The sequence below is a fragment of the Erinaceus europaeus genome, chromosome 4 (assembly GCF_950295315.1).
Source record: "Erinaceus europaeus chromosome 4, mEriEur2.1, whole genome shotgun sequence".
Taxonomy (NCBI): domain Eukaryota; kingdom Metazoa; phylum Chordata; class Mammalia; order Eulipotyphla; family Erinaceidae; genus Erinaceus; species Erinaceus europaeus.
In genome coordinates this window covers 129386853-129402643 of record NC_080165.1, presented here as the reverse complement: position 1 = coordinate 129402643, position 15791 = coordinate 129386853, and the positions used below count along the sequence as shown (strand labels likewise).

Below are 15791 nucleotides of genomic sequence, written 5' to 3'. Positions count from 1 at the left end.
TGTAGCGTCCAGGAGCAGGGAGGGAGAGAAGCAAAACTTCTGTATTCACACATCCACTTCTTAATAGAACCTCAACAGTCACCCAGAGGCACTGCAGTGGCAGGTGGGAAGGACACTGGTTTTATGATAAAATCACTGGTGACTAGTTGTGTTATAATGAGCACGCAAGAAAACCTTGTGCCCAGGGACCCAACAGGAAAGAGCCACGGTCGCCTTTGCCTGAAGAGCTCGGCAATTGCTCCTCTCAGCTACCCACGCCGCACACCGCCCGAGAGCCGCGCTCTGCGCCCGGGGGGCGGGTCCCCGCAGAGCTCCCTCCTCCCCGCGCCCTAGTCGCGGCCACGTCCGGCTGCGCCCGGGCTCAGCCGCTTAGACGCGGCGGCCGCTGGCGGCGGGTTGGTGAGGCGGCGGCGAGCTAGAGCGCGCGCTGCAGCTCAGCTCCGGGGCGCAGACCAGCTGGGGGAAGCCAGGGAGCCCGGCTCGGGCATCTCCGGTACGTACTTGTGGAAGGGACAAGGAAAGGGGTGTCGTGGGGCAGAAAATTGGAGGTAAAGGACTGGAGAGTCCGGGGAGACTGAGATAGCTATGTGATAAGTACAACTTTCCTATTTTCAGCTCTGTCGGCACAACCGTGGGGAGGTGTTTATGTGAGTGTGGGGTGCGGGTGAGGAATTCAAAGCTCTTTGCTAGGGAGTACGCAACATAAGCAAGCAAACCAGGGCACTTTTGCAAATGAAAAATCATTTAGGTTCACAAGGCATAATCCAGGAGGTCTGTTCATTATGTGTGTGTGTGTGTCCCCACTCTGCCACTGCCATGAAGGTGGGCATTGGTGATCACTCTGCCACTTCCCTGAAGGTGGGCATTGGTGATCACTCTGCCACTTTCCTGAAGGTGGACATTGGTGATCAGTTGTAAGTTACTGAGTCCTTCCTTTGTCTCTCTCGCTGGTTTTGCCACGTCGTTTTCTTTGAGCTGCGCTTTTTCAGCTTCAAGCAGCCACTGGAGACCAGAGGTCAGCAGAGTACCAGGTTCTGACTGGCTGTATCAGGATAGAGCTAGGGGGGCTTTAGCGAACTGGCCTCACTCCACCAGTCTCGGCCAATCATTACCAGGTTAAAATACAGGAAAAATTGCCTCCAAGGATCTACTACAGCTGTTAATTTTCTTTGCTTCTAGGACCTTTGTCAGTCTGGGAGAGACCCTTCTTCTTCTAGCGTTTGCCCTTCTTCCGTAGCCAGTCAACAGCATCAGGTTGAGCCTGATGTAAAGTTTCGAGACCTCTTTTGAATCTGGAGAGGTGGCAGTCGTTGACTATGTGGGTCATAGTCTGTCTGGAGCCGCAGGGGCAGTTCGGGTCGTCTCTGGCTCCCCAGCGATGGAGAGACCCTAATGTAAGGTGGTTGCAGGGGATGGAGGGTTAGGGACCTGATGCTGCTCACATCCTTTTCCTTTTCAGGGGAAGGAAGCTCCTTAAAGTTCTTTTGGCGCCCATGACCTTGCCTTATGGGCTAGTCCTGGCCAAATGAGCCAGACCAACCGACCAGACCCACCTTCCAAGGGCTTATCCTAGGGGACAACGTAGCCATGCTTATTTCCCCTGGAACAACGTTTAACACTAACTGGAACACAGGGGAAAAATAAAACAAGACAAAATAATCAAACAACCCTTACCCCTCAAGTAATATACAAGTGGTGTTGTTATACTCAGAACCTATACAGTTTTGAGAGTGGAGATTTAAGGCCAATGGCATTAGTCACCCAGAATATTCACCTAGAAAAGAAGAGAAAACTTTTTTTTTTTTTTTTTTTTTTTAACAGGAGAGCACTGCTCAGTTCTGGCATATGGTGATGTGGGTATTGAACCAGGGACGTTGAAACCTCTGTTTGCATAACCATTGTACTATCTCTCTCACCCCACCCCTCGTACACTAAAAGAGAATTCATTTTCTAAAAAAGGTGTTGAGGATTGAATGACTGATTCAATTTTGAAGTAAAGTGTAGAGTGGAAAATGTTTTTCTTTTTGCAAGAAGTTTTTAGTTTAGTACCAACTTTCTTCAATAAAGTATGAAAGGCTTGTGGATGGACTACCTTATGTAGGGTATTTAAAAATGTGTTAAATTTAATTTCTGTTGAGAAATTTTTCTTTACTCAATTTTGAAGTAGAGATTTAAATTTTTAAAAGAGATTTATAGCTTTCATTTTTTATCTCCCTTCTCTCTCTTTCTCTTACCATATTAGGGAAACAAGTATCTTGATCATGATACTACATACTTCTTTTCAGTATTAACTAAATATATTCTATTACTTTGTAAAGAGATTTGAGATTAAAAGCTGCATGTTAATGACTCTTGTCTTTCTGTTTTAAAACTTGTTTCATTAGTATATGATTTTTTTCTTTTTTCCCACGGTAATGATTTTCTAATTCTAGATGCTCTCATAATTTTCCTTTCTTTTTAAAATTTATTTTCCCACCAGGCTTATCACTGGGGCTAGGTTCTTGCATGATTCTACCATTCTATCATTACAGTGGGTGATAGAAGAGATACAGAGAGAGAGAAGGAGACACCTCCATCACTGCCCCATTCTTTGTGAAACTTGAATCCAGATCCTTGTGCATGGCAACATGTATAATTTTCCTATTAGTTTGTGCTATATATGTTTTTTTTTTGTATCATTCAAAGCTAGTGGCATTACACAGAAAAAAATCTACAGATAAAATGAAGCATTTGAGTATACTCAGAAAAACAAACATGAATATCATTATTTTTATCTTTATTGGAAGTAAATTTGATTTTAGGAAAATAAATTGTCTTTTTTTTTTTTTTTTTTTTTTACAAAATTTAGATATACTTTTCATTCTAGTTTTCAATGGTAGATAGAAATTTTGGGTTATGGGAATTGTGCAAAATTGTACCCCTCTTATTCTATGATTTTGTTAATGTCTCCTTTCTAAAAAAAAAAAAAAGAAAAAAAGAAATTTTATGCTTTTCCTTAAGTATGGTGCATGCTGTGGACTTTATAGAGTGCATTTGTGTCTTCTGGCCACCTGAACTTTTTTTTTTTTTTTTTAAGATGTATTTATCTTATGAGGGGGAGAGTGAATGAGGGCAAGAACGTAGGGTCACTGAAGCATATGCAATGCTAGGGATCAAACCCTTCTCCCTAAACATGCAAGTCCTTGTGCTCTTCTAGCTTAACTTCTTCCTGATCCCTAACTCACTCCTGTTCTTTAAATGTGTTGAAAGAGTTGAATGCTTATTTGGAGACGTTTAGAACTGTCTAAATAAGAATATGACTTTGCAGGTTTGTGTGTATTCCTGAGCAGAAAGAGATCATTTCATCTAGAATCCTGGATTAGTTTGAATAGGATTTCTTAGACTGAAAAGGCGTCAAGGAAATGGTTTTATCTAATACTCTGGAATCAAGACAATATGAGAACTTTGAGAGAGAAATAGAGGTAAAATTTACAAATAATATCAATGAACCCAAATGCCTTACCTGTTACATTTTTTGTTATCATAGTCCCTGCTTTTTGCTTACCTCTAAAGTATTTCACACTAATGAAAACTAATCCTTGTTTGGCTTTTTAGAGGTAAGCATGGTTAACTGTATTAGGTTTTTTCATATTTTTGGTAAAGTAAAAGAGGAAATTAGGTTCTAGTGTGCTAGTTCCAGGTATAAAATTATGGAAAAGAAGAGTTAAACACTTTTTTCAACCATGCTTATGCTTAAAGAACCATAAAGTGATTTACTTTAAGATGAATTTTTATGGACTGGATAAGTATGTCCCAGAAGAGAACACTGTTCTTAAAACCAGTGTGTATGGATATGTGTGGATATAAATAAGTATTAATGTCAGCTTAAGCAATTTTATTAGTGTATTTTCATTTCTAGTTTTCTTCTAATTGAAAATAAGTATATCTATCATGTAGTCTCTGGAGCCAGGTAAAATAATAAAAGTCAGAATTCTGAAAGAGGCCCATCTGTCTATCTTTTCCCTAGATATCTTCAAATCTAACTGAGTCAAATTACAACTGTGGTAGATTTATGTTACATTCTGAAGGTTTGTAAGGAGTCTGTGAAACCAAAAAGAGATATTACAAAGACTAGGGCATCTACAGAAACTACCCTGCCTCTCAGTTCCTCCATCTGTGAAGGAAGACGTCTGCCATAAAGAAGCAGAACTATTCATAGTTGTGAAAAGTTAGAAAAAGTCAACAACACAAACATTTTCATAACTCAAGATCTTATATGGTCCAGAATTGTGTGTATACATCTAGGTATACTTTTGTAACTCTAAGAAAGTTGGATCTGAGGGATGTTGAACAGTAGTCCCAGCAAGAGATTCTGAAGAATAAATTAGAGGTTTGAGATGAAGAGTTAGAGATGAGTCAAGATCTGCATCGCTGTAAGTCAGAACTGAGTAGTGCTCTGGTCTCCGTATTATTCTTCCTGTATCTCTCTCATTAAACTAGTAAAAGAAACCAAAATAAGGGTAGATTTCATGTATTCAATGGGTTATGTATTATCTCATCAAAATTCATGTACTTCTTGTCTGGAGATTCATCAGAACTGTAGAAATGGGCCTGCCTTATGACTCAGCAATCCCTCATGTAGGGATTTACCCAGGGAAATCAAAAACACCTGTCCAAAATATTCCATTAGATATATATATTCCATGTCTTCCTTTTTTCTCCCATTTTATTGGACAATTAATGGTTAATCTTCTGTTGATAGCACTTTAGGTGGATAGAATAATGCAGCTATAAGAGGTGCATATGTCCCTTCGAATTAGTGTTTTCATGTTCATTTGATATGTAGCTAAGAGTGGTATTGCTAAAAAAAAAAAAAGTGGTATTGCTGGATCATAAAGTATTTCTATTTTTTGTTTGTCGAAGGACTCCATACTGTTTGCCATGAAGACAGCAATTTGCACTCTGACTAGAAGTGTAAAAGAGTTTCTTTTTCTTCGCATTTTTACCAGATCTTTCCTTTTTAAAATTCTCGAGGCTGGGCGGTAAGCGCCTCAGGTTAAGCACGTGTGGTGCAGAGCAGAAGGACTGGGGTAAGGATCCCAGTTCCAGCCCGGGCTTCCCACTTACCCACCCGGGGGTTCCCTTCACAAGCGATGAAGCAGGTCTGCAAGTGCCTACCTTTCTCTCCCCTTCTGTGTCTCCCCCTCCTCTCCCGATTTCTCTCTGTCCTATCCAACGACAATGACGGCAATAACAACAACAATAATAACGACAACGATAAACAAGGGCAACAAAAAGGGGGAAAAATAAAATTCTTCTAAACTACTCCATTCTGTCCTTTGTAACACCTGTTTAGTTACAGTAAGCATTTCATCAATAGCTCTTTCACCTAGCTTCAAAATGATTCTCCGAATATCTCATTTTTCTCTGGAGACCTTTCTATTATAAACTGTTTTATTGTTTCATAGTTCATGAGCCTCAGGGTAAAGAGATAGGTCAGACACCTTCCAAAAGTTTATATTCACCACTTAACTGTTATTTCTCTAACCTTGTGTACTCCTCCCTTTCCTATGAGCTGCTTAGCTGTTCATCAGTCTACAACCTATTGTACCCTCAACTTAGGTCCGTTTCACCATCATGTACCACAACCCAATAGCCTCTCTACCCCCTTCCTTTCCTTTATTCCTCAGAGTCCTTTGATTTGGTGCAATAAAGATCAGACCATTTACATGCAGTTTGATTGACATGATTAATGTTTGTCAAACACTTACTGTAGTTTCTGGTATTTTCCTCCACTACTTATGACTGTTATTCTTTTTTTATTTAAATATTTATTTATTTATTCCCTTTTATTGCCCTTTTAAATTTTTTTAAATTTAATTAAAAAAGGAGACATTAACAAAACCATAGGATAAGAGGGGTACAACTCCACACAATTTCCACCACCAGATCTCCATATCCCATCCCCCCCCCTGATAGCTTTCCTATTCTTTATCCCTCTGGGAGTATGAACCCAAGGTCATTGTGGGATGTAGAAGGAGGAAGGTCTGGCTTCTGTAATTGCTTCCCCATTGAACATGGTTGCCATTGTTTTATTGTTGTAGTTATTGTTGTTGTTATTGATGTCGTTGTTGGATAGGACAGAGAGAAATTGAGAGAGGAGGGGAAGACAGAGAGGGGAGAGAAAGATAGACAACTGCAGACCTGCTTCACTGCTTGTGAAGCGACTCCCCTGCAGGTGGGGAGCCTTAGGCTCGAACCAGGATCCTTACGCCGGTCCTTGTGCTTTGTACCACCTGCACTTAACCCACTGCGCTACTGCTGGACTCCCATGACTGTTATTCTTTTGAAGGGCAGATACATATATGTATATGCTGCTTTACATTCATTTTGTGAGATACTTAGAGATAGAGTTAGGACTAATATTGGAGGAAAAAAAAGATCTTGTACCAGAATTTCTTCTCTAATAATCTAAATACTTTTCCATGTGTGATCTGATCTGTAGTGAGACATTTGCCACATTTTGCTGTGTTTAGTAACCTTTAATAAATAGAATTTTTGTTTTCAGCTTCAGTGAGTTTGAATTGTGTTGAATTGCATGTGACTGAAATGAAAGTTTTAAAAAGTTGGCTAGCAGGATGTGGCTTAGTAATAGAAAACAGAACTTGCCTGCATGAGGGAGGCCTGGGTTCAGTCTCTGAAGCCACATATACAGGAGTGGTGCTGTGATTCTCGCTGTCTCTCTGTAGATTAATAAACTTTTAGAAAAAAATTAACTCAAATAAGTTGTTATAAATGTTAAGATGCAATAAAACGCAGTTGTGTGTATGTGAGGTATCATTCTTTGAGTTCAGTGGCAACAATGATGGACTGGAGTTAAAACTACACATACATTATGGATGAGAGTTAAGAAAGTGTACCCAAATGAAGGACTTTTGAATCTCTTCCACCAAAGAATTATCAAAAATCTAAGTCACTATTCAAAGTACTCCCTAGGCCCATAGTGATGTTAGTACCATGCTCCCAGAGGGAGAAAGAATAAGAAAGTTTTCTTCTTTTTTTTTTTTTCCCTTTTGTTGACCTCCCCTCTTTTTTTATTATTGTTGTTACTGATGTCGTTGTTGGATAGGACAGAGAGAAATGGGAGTGGAGGAGAAGACAGAGAGAGGGAGAGAAGGATAGACACCTGAAGACCTGCTTCACTGCCTGAGAAACAACGCCTTTGCAAGTGGGGAGCCGGGGGCTTGAACCAGGGGGCTCGAACCCGGATCCTTACTCAGTCCTTGCACCACTGGACATAGGCATTAACAGGTTGATCCATACCCCCAGCCTGTTTCTATCTTTCCTTAGTGGGGCAGGGCTCTGGAAAGGTGGGGTTCCAGGACACATTGGTGATGTCATCTGCATAGGGTGGTTAGGATGGTGTGATGGTAGCACCTGCAACTTGGTGGCCAAAAGGTGGTAAGATATAAAGCAGAGGGAGTTGGGTGATAGCACAGCAGGTTAAGCACATGTGGTGCAAAGCGCAAGGACTGGTGTGAGACAAACCAAGTTATAGCCCTTGGCTCCCCACCTGCAGGGGAGTCGCTTGACAGGCAGTGAAGCAGGTCTGCAGGTGTCTTTCTCTCCCCATTTTCCGCTCCTCTCTCCCTTTCTCTTTGTTCTATCCAACAATGATGACATCAACAACAACAACAATAATAACTACAACAACAAAAAAGATTTAAAGCAGGACAAAATGTTTAACAAACAGGAACCCAAAGGTAGGAATAGAGAAGATGAAACTAAGGGTCTTCATGTAGAAAGAAGCTAGGATGTCTATTTTAGGTATATTCCAAGGATCCTATTACTTTACTAATTTTTGCCTGAGCTAGATAGCTGACATTCAGATGGATTAAAAGTATTGCGTAGAAAGATGGTGTCAGAGTTGGGAATATGACTTAGACAACTGGATTAAGGCAGAGAGTAGCTCTCAAATATGAGTAAAGTATACAAATACCGTTAACTGTAAACACCATAAATCTGAGGTAGAGCCCGTGTACGTATTTAGCACAGAAGCCTGTGTAATATCTGCATCCCTGTCAGTTTGAGCTTGCAGTCCAAGGTCAGTGCTAGGAACATTTTAAGCTGCACTCATTTCAGGGCCAGTCTTCCTTGAGTGGCAAAGTAGGTTGACTCAGTTTTCCTTTGGAGAGTGGGCCAGTCCCTACCATTGCTGCTTTACAATGAGGGCAATGACCTATAGAGGCCCACAGGAGGTCTTTATGATGACATTCTTGATGGAAGTTACCAGTGATGGTGAAGAGAGGGATCTGTTAGAGGTCTAGGTCCATCATCGGTATGTGAGAATCCAAGGATTCCCTGACTACAGCCTCAGATTATGGGGTGGCCTGGTATTGACCAAAAAGGCCATTATTAAAGTACATCAGTCTCTTGCCCTTATCCAGCTTTTATAGTCCTTTGGGAATAATTTTTTTATGTTTATTTCTTTATTGGGGGATTAATGTTTTACAGTTGACAGTAAATACATTAGTTTGTACATACATAACATTTCTCATTTTTCCACACAACAGTATAACCCCCACTAGGTCCTCTGCTATCCTGTCCCAGGACCTGAAATCTCCCCCCATCCCAGTCTTTCTTTTTTTTTTTTTTTCTTAAATTTCTTTATTGGGGGATTAATATTTTACATTCGGCTGTAAATACAATAGTTTGTACATGCATAACATTTCTCAGTTTTCAACATAACAATACAACCTCCACTAAGTCCTCTGTCATCATTTTTGGACCTGTTCTCCCCCCCCACCCCCCAGAGTTTTTCACTTTGGTGTAATACACCTACCCCAGTTCAGGTTCTACTTGTATTTTCTCTTCTGATCTTGTTTTTCAACTTCTGCTTGAAAATGAGACCATCTCACATTCATCCTTCTTTTTCTGACTTATTTCACTTAACATGATTTCTTCAAGCTCCATCCAATATGGGCTGAAAATGGTGAAATCACCTTTTTTATTCTGAAAATGTCCAATAGTTCTAGTTTATCTATCTATTCATTTAGCTCCCTCATTTCTTTATTGATTTTCTGCCTGGATAATCTGTCATGTTGAGAGAGTGGGGTGTTGAAGTCCCATACTATGATTGTGTTGCTGTTAATTGCTGTAGCTCTTTCGTTTGATGTATTTATATGGCCTCTCCTTGGGTGCATAGATGTTGATAATCATTAAGTCCTCCTTATTGATTGATCCTTTGAGCACTAAGTCAAGTCTATCCCTACCTAGCTTTTCAAATTTTATTTATTTCAAGGTCTATCATGTCAGATATGAGGATAGCTATTCCTGCCTTTTTTCTTTCTTTTTTTTTGTGGTCTGTTGGCTTGTATGGTAGTTTTCCATCCTTTCACTTTATGTCTGTGTTTGTCTTGTTGAGTTAGGTGGGATTCCTACAGATAACATATGGTTGTGTTGTGTTTTCTGATCCATTTTCCTACTCTGCCTTTTAATAGATGAATTTGGGTCATTGACATTTATTGATATTATAGATTGAAAATATTTAATGCTATTATTGTAGATTGTTAGAGTGTTCTAATATATGGCATGTTTATGGTGGTCTGATTATTTACAGGAGACCTTTCAGAACTTCTTTCAGGACAGGCTGGGTAATAGTTGATTCCTTCAACTGTTGCTTTCTGAGAAGGTTTTTATGCCTCTATTTAGTCTGAATGATAGTCTAGCAGGATACGATGGTCTTGGCTGAAAGCCTTTCTCATTGAGCACTTGCTAGATATCTTCCCATTCTCTTCTGGCCTGTAGTGTTTGTGTGGAGAAGTCTGCTGCTAATCTTATGGGTTTTCTGCTATAGATGACTTTGCTTTTCTCTTGCAGCCTTCAGGATCCTTTCTTTATCCTTATTCCTTTCCATTCTAAATATGATGTGTCTTGGTGTCTTTAAGTCTGGGTCAATTCTGTTTGGGACCCTCTGGGCTTGAACCTTTATGTCTTTGATGTTGTCTAGACTAGAGAAGTTCTCAGCTATTATGTCCTGTAGAATGCTTTCTTCCCCTCCTGTCCTTTATTCCTCTGGTAGGCCTATAATACGTATATCATTTCTTTTAAAGTTATCCCCTAGGTCATTGTTGTTGCTTTCAGTATCTCTTAATCTCTTTTTGAGATGTTTTGCTTCTTTTTTAGTTGTCTGTAATTCATTCTCAATCTTGCTATTTCTATTTTCTGCCTCATTTATTTTATTCTCTCTCCCCTCTGTTGTTTTTTGTAGCTCGGCTATTTTGTTACCCTGCTCTAATACTGTATTAGCTTGCTCAGCTAGTTGTGTTATTAGCTCAGCTATTTCAACTTTCAGCTCTCTAATTACTTTGAGATAGTTAGTGCTTTCTTTTAGAGTCTCACTAGTTGTTTCTGCATTTCTGTTGACAATTCTTTCAAACTCTTTCCTCATTCCTGTAACTAATTCCTTAATTACCATTTAGATGTTGACCTCATTCTTCTGGGCTTATATCTTTGGGGGGCTTTTAGGTGGACTTTTGTCCTGGTTCATTTCTCCAATGTTTCTCCTTGGTTTAACCACTATTACAGTGTTATGAGGTTCTTTTCTCAGTACTTTTCAGTTCACTGGTCATTCTTGCCTGGATGGACTTGTGTCTAAGTATGGTACTTAAAGAGTTCACAGTTGTAGAAATTAACAGTTGTTTCAATGTCATCTCAATCTCTGAGTTGAAGCATAGTGGCTATTAAAGCCTCTTTTGTTCTTTTCTTCCATGTAGGCTATCAGAGCCTGAGGGCTTTTTTCCTATAAGTAGATTTTTAGCTTAATTACTCACTCCACCAAGAGATAAAGCAGAGTTGGTGAGTAGAACAGTGGTTATTCAAAGAGACTCCCACATCCCATCAATCTAAAGCTCCAGACTCAATGCAGTTTCTCTGCCCACAGCCAGAGTGAAGCCGGGTAGTACTGCTGGGCCCTTTGAGTTTCTAAACAAGTCCTGTTTATAGTTGTAGGTTCTGAGGCAATTATTCACCATGTTCTCATCAGGACAACAATGGAAAGGCTCCCACTATATAGCCCCACCGATAGACCAGGGTGGAGATCTTCTCCTGAGTTTCCCGGTCATTTCTCTGACCCCCAATGTCAGCACAGGGCCTCCCCCCTGCTGCACCAGACTCTGAGGGCAGTAGCAATGGAGACTCACTTTTGCATTTGATAAGTCTTAGGGTATTCCTCTTCTCCCTTCAGCAGTCTTTTTGTGGTAAAACATACTGGAGGTGGCTCCTCAACTGGCAAACTTCCAGACTGTTACCAATTGCTCTGGAGTAGATATGGGCTTTAGCCCCAGGAATCTCCTTAGGCTTCTCTTTGTCCATGAGACATATGTACTTTCACTCACCAGTGACTTGGTGGGTTCCCAAAGTAGTCCCAGTCTCCTCTTGTTGCAATCTCAGGTGATCTTTGATATTCTTTGTTCTCTAGAGAAGTTTCTCAACTGGGTAGAGCTGGAGGTCTGGGCAGAGTTGTTGTTTCTGGATGCTCTGGTGATTTGGTGGGTTTCCAAAGTAGTTTTAGTCCTGTCTTGTTGCTGTCCCAGGTGGTTTCCTTTGATATTCATAGTTGACCAGGGAGAGGAGAGGAGTGGGAAGAAAATTTTAAGGAAATAATAGGAGGGAACTATTTTTACTGTAGCTTGAGTCAGTTTCTCTGAGATAAGATTTCAACAGAAGCCTGATTGTAATAAGAGAGAAAACTATATGAAGAATTTGAGGGAGGAAGAACCTCCCAGTAAAGGGGATCAAAAGTGCCTGAAGTCAAAAAGACCAGAAATGGTAAGTGCTGGTAAGAGCGTGGAGGAATTTGCACCTACTCTCAATGGGTGTATCCAATGAATCATCCCTATGGAAAATAATATGGAGGTCTCTCAAAATAAATATGCCATGTGATCCAGCAGTTACACTCATACATATATATCTGAAAAACACAAGGCTATTAATATGAAGATAAATGCACATCTATGTTTATTGAAGTTCTGTTCATAATAACCAGGATATGGAATCAACCCAAATGTCCAATGACAGATTAATAAATATTGATGTATTTATACACAGTGGAATACAACTGACTTTTATGCAAGGGTGAAATATTAATTTTTGCTACAACATGAATAGAGCTAGAGAGTGTCATGCTAAGCAAACTAAGTCAGAAAGAGAAAGATAAATACCAGATGGTCCCACTCATATGTGGAATATAAAGAAATACAGCAAGAGAACAAAGTCAAAGCAAAAATCCTAGATCCTAACTGCAGAACTTAGGTTACTATAGTGGGGAGGGAGGGGAGGGGGGGAAGAGTCAATAGACTGCAGTGGAGGGATTTAGGCATCTTTTTGTGGGTGTGGTGTGGTGACACTTAGGGGTTTATGTTTTGTCTGCACATAGTTAATTCAGAGATTAAGAATGCTCAGTCTGCATATCCTATGTTTCTTTTTTACTTTTGCTTATCAATATTGTTCTCTATGCATTAATATAGTATGTACCTCTTTAATGCTAAGGAATATGCCAGACTCCAAGGAAACCAGGTTGGCTAGCATAAGGTTCTGGACCTAGAAGAACACAGAACTAATATTAAGTAGATATATAATTGCAAAGCCACATGATTCATGCCACCATAGCAGTATAAATCAAATATAAAGATGCTGAGAGGTGGTTATAAATACTTCTAAAATCACTTCTCAGCTTTTTGCCTAAGATCAAGTGTAGTATCTGTTCTTATCAGTTTAAAAAATACTAAAACGGTTTCTCAGAGGAGGTGATATTATCTCTAGATTTTGACAGGTAACTAATAGCTTGCAAGGCAAAGGAAACTGTGTCCTATAAAAAGTAGTGAGAGACTGAAAGGTATGAAATATATCTAGGAAGCTACATTTAGCCAGCATAATGGATAGCACATGTGATAGGAAGGTTGACAAAAAATGAATTGAGCAGTGCTTAATTATTTGGGCCTGATTACTTCTGAATTAGGAGAGTAGTAGAATCTCATTCGCACTGTTACTGACTGCAGGCTTATACCATTCAGAGTACATGCCCCTCTTCCACACATGGAAGTAGGGGAGACAGTGACAAGACTGGCTTTATGTTATGATGTGTGGATAGGTTTTTTGATGTGGTTGCTTTTGCCTCGTGAGATAAGCCAGCAATTGATGGGAAAATATGACTAATTTGTTGACGTTGAGCTAAGAGTCTAGAAGACACATTGAAAACTATAGAGTTAAATGCCAGTTTAACTATAGATAAGAATTGATGCCTTAGAAATTGCTTAGTTAGATATTAAAGTATTTTAGAAATAGGCATGACTAAGAGTACATTGTTTAATTCTTATGTTTCCCTATTTTTGTAAGTTAACAGAAAATATCTAAATAACAGGACTCTTTGAGATGATGAAAGCTTTGAACGTTCTGTTTTAAATGTCATTTTTAAAAGAAACACTGGTGTATTGCACCAGAGTAAAAGACTCTGGGGTGGTGGGGAGGGTTCAGATACTGGAACATTATGGCAGACGAGGATCTAATGGGGGTTGAATTATTTTAAGATTTTTTTATTATCTTTATTTATTGGATAGAGACAGTCACAAATCGAGAGGGAGGGGAGTGATGGAGAGGGAGACAAACTGGAGACACCTGCAGTCCTGCTTCACCACTCACAAAGCTTTCCCCCTGCAGGTAGGGACCAGGGGCTTGAACCTGGGTCTTTGAGCATTCTAACTTGCGCTCAACCAGGTACACCATTACCCGACCCCGAGGGTTGAATTCTTTTGTGGAAAACTGAGAATGTTACACATGTACAAACTACTATATTTTACTGTGGACTGTAAGCCATTAATTCCCCAATAAAGAAATAAAAATTTTTAAAAAGAAATACCTTCCTTGATGTGAGTGGTTTTTAAAAAGACTGTTTTTGGGCCACTGATTTTGGCTTTGATGCATTCATTTTTCTGTCAGCTTCTCTAAAAATCCAAGGATAGAGTTTAAATAAAGGATATATTCAAGGGTACCCTTTAGGGTAGGATCTAGCTTTGCTCTGATATTTGTTTAGTGACAGTTGGAGAACATTCATAGAAATGCATGTATAGGGAATGGATTGTGGGAAGATGGCGGCCTGAGAAATCGCTAACAGCGAGTGCTCTGATAGCATCGTCGGCAACGGTAGGATTTTCTGCCTTTAGCAGGCCAGTCAATAAGGGGGGGGCACCAAAGAAGTGATTACAGTTTAATTTGGGTTAACAATTAGAGCAAAGGTGACACGGACTAGTGGGGTGCCAGAATTCCCAGGCGGCGCCAGGCAAGGCGAGTGCACCGGGCATTGTCCTCCGCCCGCCCGGGAAGGCGGCTCCTCCGCCGGTTGCAGAGCGCGGCGGGCAGAGGACCCGGAGAGAGCACTTTAGCTCGGGGGCTGCCTCTTGGGAGTTGCCAGGGTCCACCGCGACCCTGAGGGTGGATCCAAAGACTTCTTGAGTATAGCTCTCATTGGATCAAAGGACTTGGAGCTAGTTTTCATTTTTGAGAAATCCTTTAAAAAAGTCTGGAGGGCGGGGTTTCCCGGAAGATGGCGGATTGATAAGCGGCTAGCCTTTGAGCTCCGGACACATCTCGTGTAAACAATGGGATTTTCTGCCTTTAGCAGGCCAGCCAATAAGGGGCCATAACGGTCATACCAAGGATGTGTCTATAACTTAATTTGGGTTAAGAATTAGAGTAGGGGAAAAAATTCTTTTTTCTTCCTTTTAATTTTCAAGCATACATCCTTCCCGCCACCCCCCACCCCCCCCCCCCCCATAAGCAATGCCTGGGACCAGCTACTAGCAGGATACCCCATACCACCAAACAGGGTTTTTTTTTTTTTTTTTTAATTCACTGATACACATTTGGGAAGTTCCTCGCACTGCTCTTTAATTACAACTCTTCTTCTTATCTTCTCCCTTTTCTCTCTCTTATCTCTCTCTTTTCTTTTCTTTTTTTTTTTTTTTTTTAATCTTGTCATACACTTCTTTCTTCTTTGCCTTTCTGAATTTGTGAATTACTTTGGGGAAGAAATATGACCCAGAGTGGACTCTCTATGTGTCTATCTCTGCTCTAGTTCCCTTTACACTCTTGTTACCCTTAGAATATACACTGGATAGTAGATTTGCATAACTGTCTATTCGTGCTATCCTCTCTTCCTTTTCTCTTTCTTCACTGGGATTTGGTTACTATTTTTTCACGGACTGGAGAAATTGTTTGGCTAACTGGTAACGATTAAACTCCTTCAATACTTACTTCAGTTGCTACTGTTATTCCGGAGGTTGGTGAGTGCAATTGTCATAAAGGTATTTAGTACAGTGTTACTTGTGCTCAAAACACAACAACTGAGGAACAACAGAGCATTAAAAAAAAAAAAAAAGAGAGAGAGAAACACATAAATTAAAAAAAAAAGGGTAGATTAAAAACAAATAAAACTGCTACCCCAATGAATGAAGACAAGAGCCCAGAAGAAACCACAAATCAGTCAGAAGTAACCATAGATAAGAAAAGTATGCAAGCAATAATAAACTTATTAATCACAGAAATGAAAACAACATTGGAGGAAAGAAATGGCAGTATTAGGGAAACAACAGTTGAGACCCCCAAGGAAAATACTGATTATCTTGAGACAATTAGAGAACTGAAAGCTGAAATAGCTGTAATGAAGAAAGAAGCTGAGGCAAGGGAAAGCAGACTAACAGAAGCAGAAAACAGAATTAGTCAGACAGAGGATGAGTTAGAGAAAACTAAGAAAGAGG

The 15791-nt window shown here is 40.1% G+C and overlaps 1 protein-coding gene and 1 pseudogene across 3 annotated transcripts in view; both read left to right on the top strand.

The window, feature by feature from the left end:
• The first annotated feature begins 330 nt into the window (after window positions 1–330).
• PKIB (cAMP-dependent protein kinase inhibitor beta) overlaps window positions 331–15791 on the top strand; it is a 130448-nt gene continuing 114987 nt past the window's right edge. For 2 of the 3 annotated variants that reach the window (XM_060190529.1, XM_016187339.2), the window contains exon 1: window positions 331–493. The gene's annotated coding sequence lies outside the window, so the exon portion shown is untranslated. The remainder of the gene's footprint in view (window positions 494–15791) is intronic. The other variant, XM_007521299.3, reaches the window with a different exon arrangement.
• On the top strand, window positions 12701–12820 carry LOC132538369 (U2 spliceosomal RNA; annotated as a pseudogene).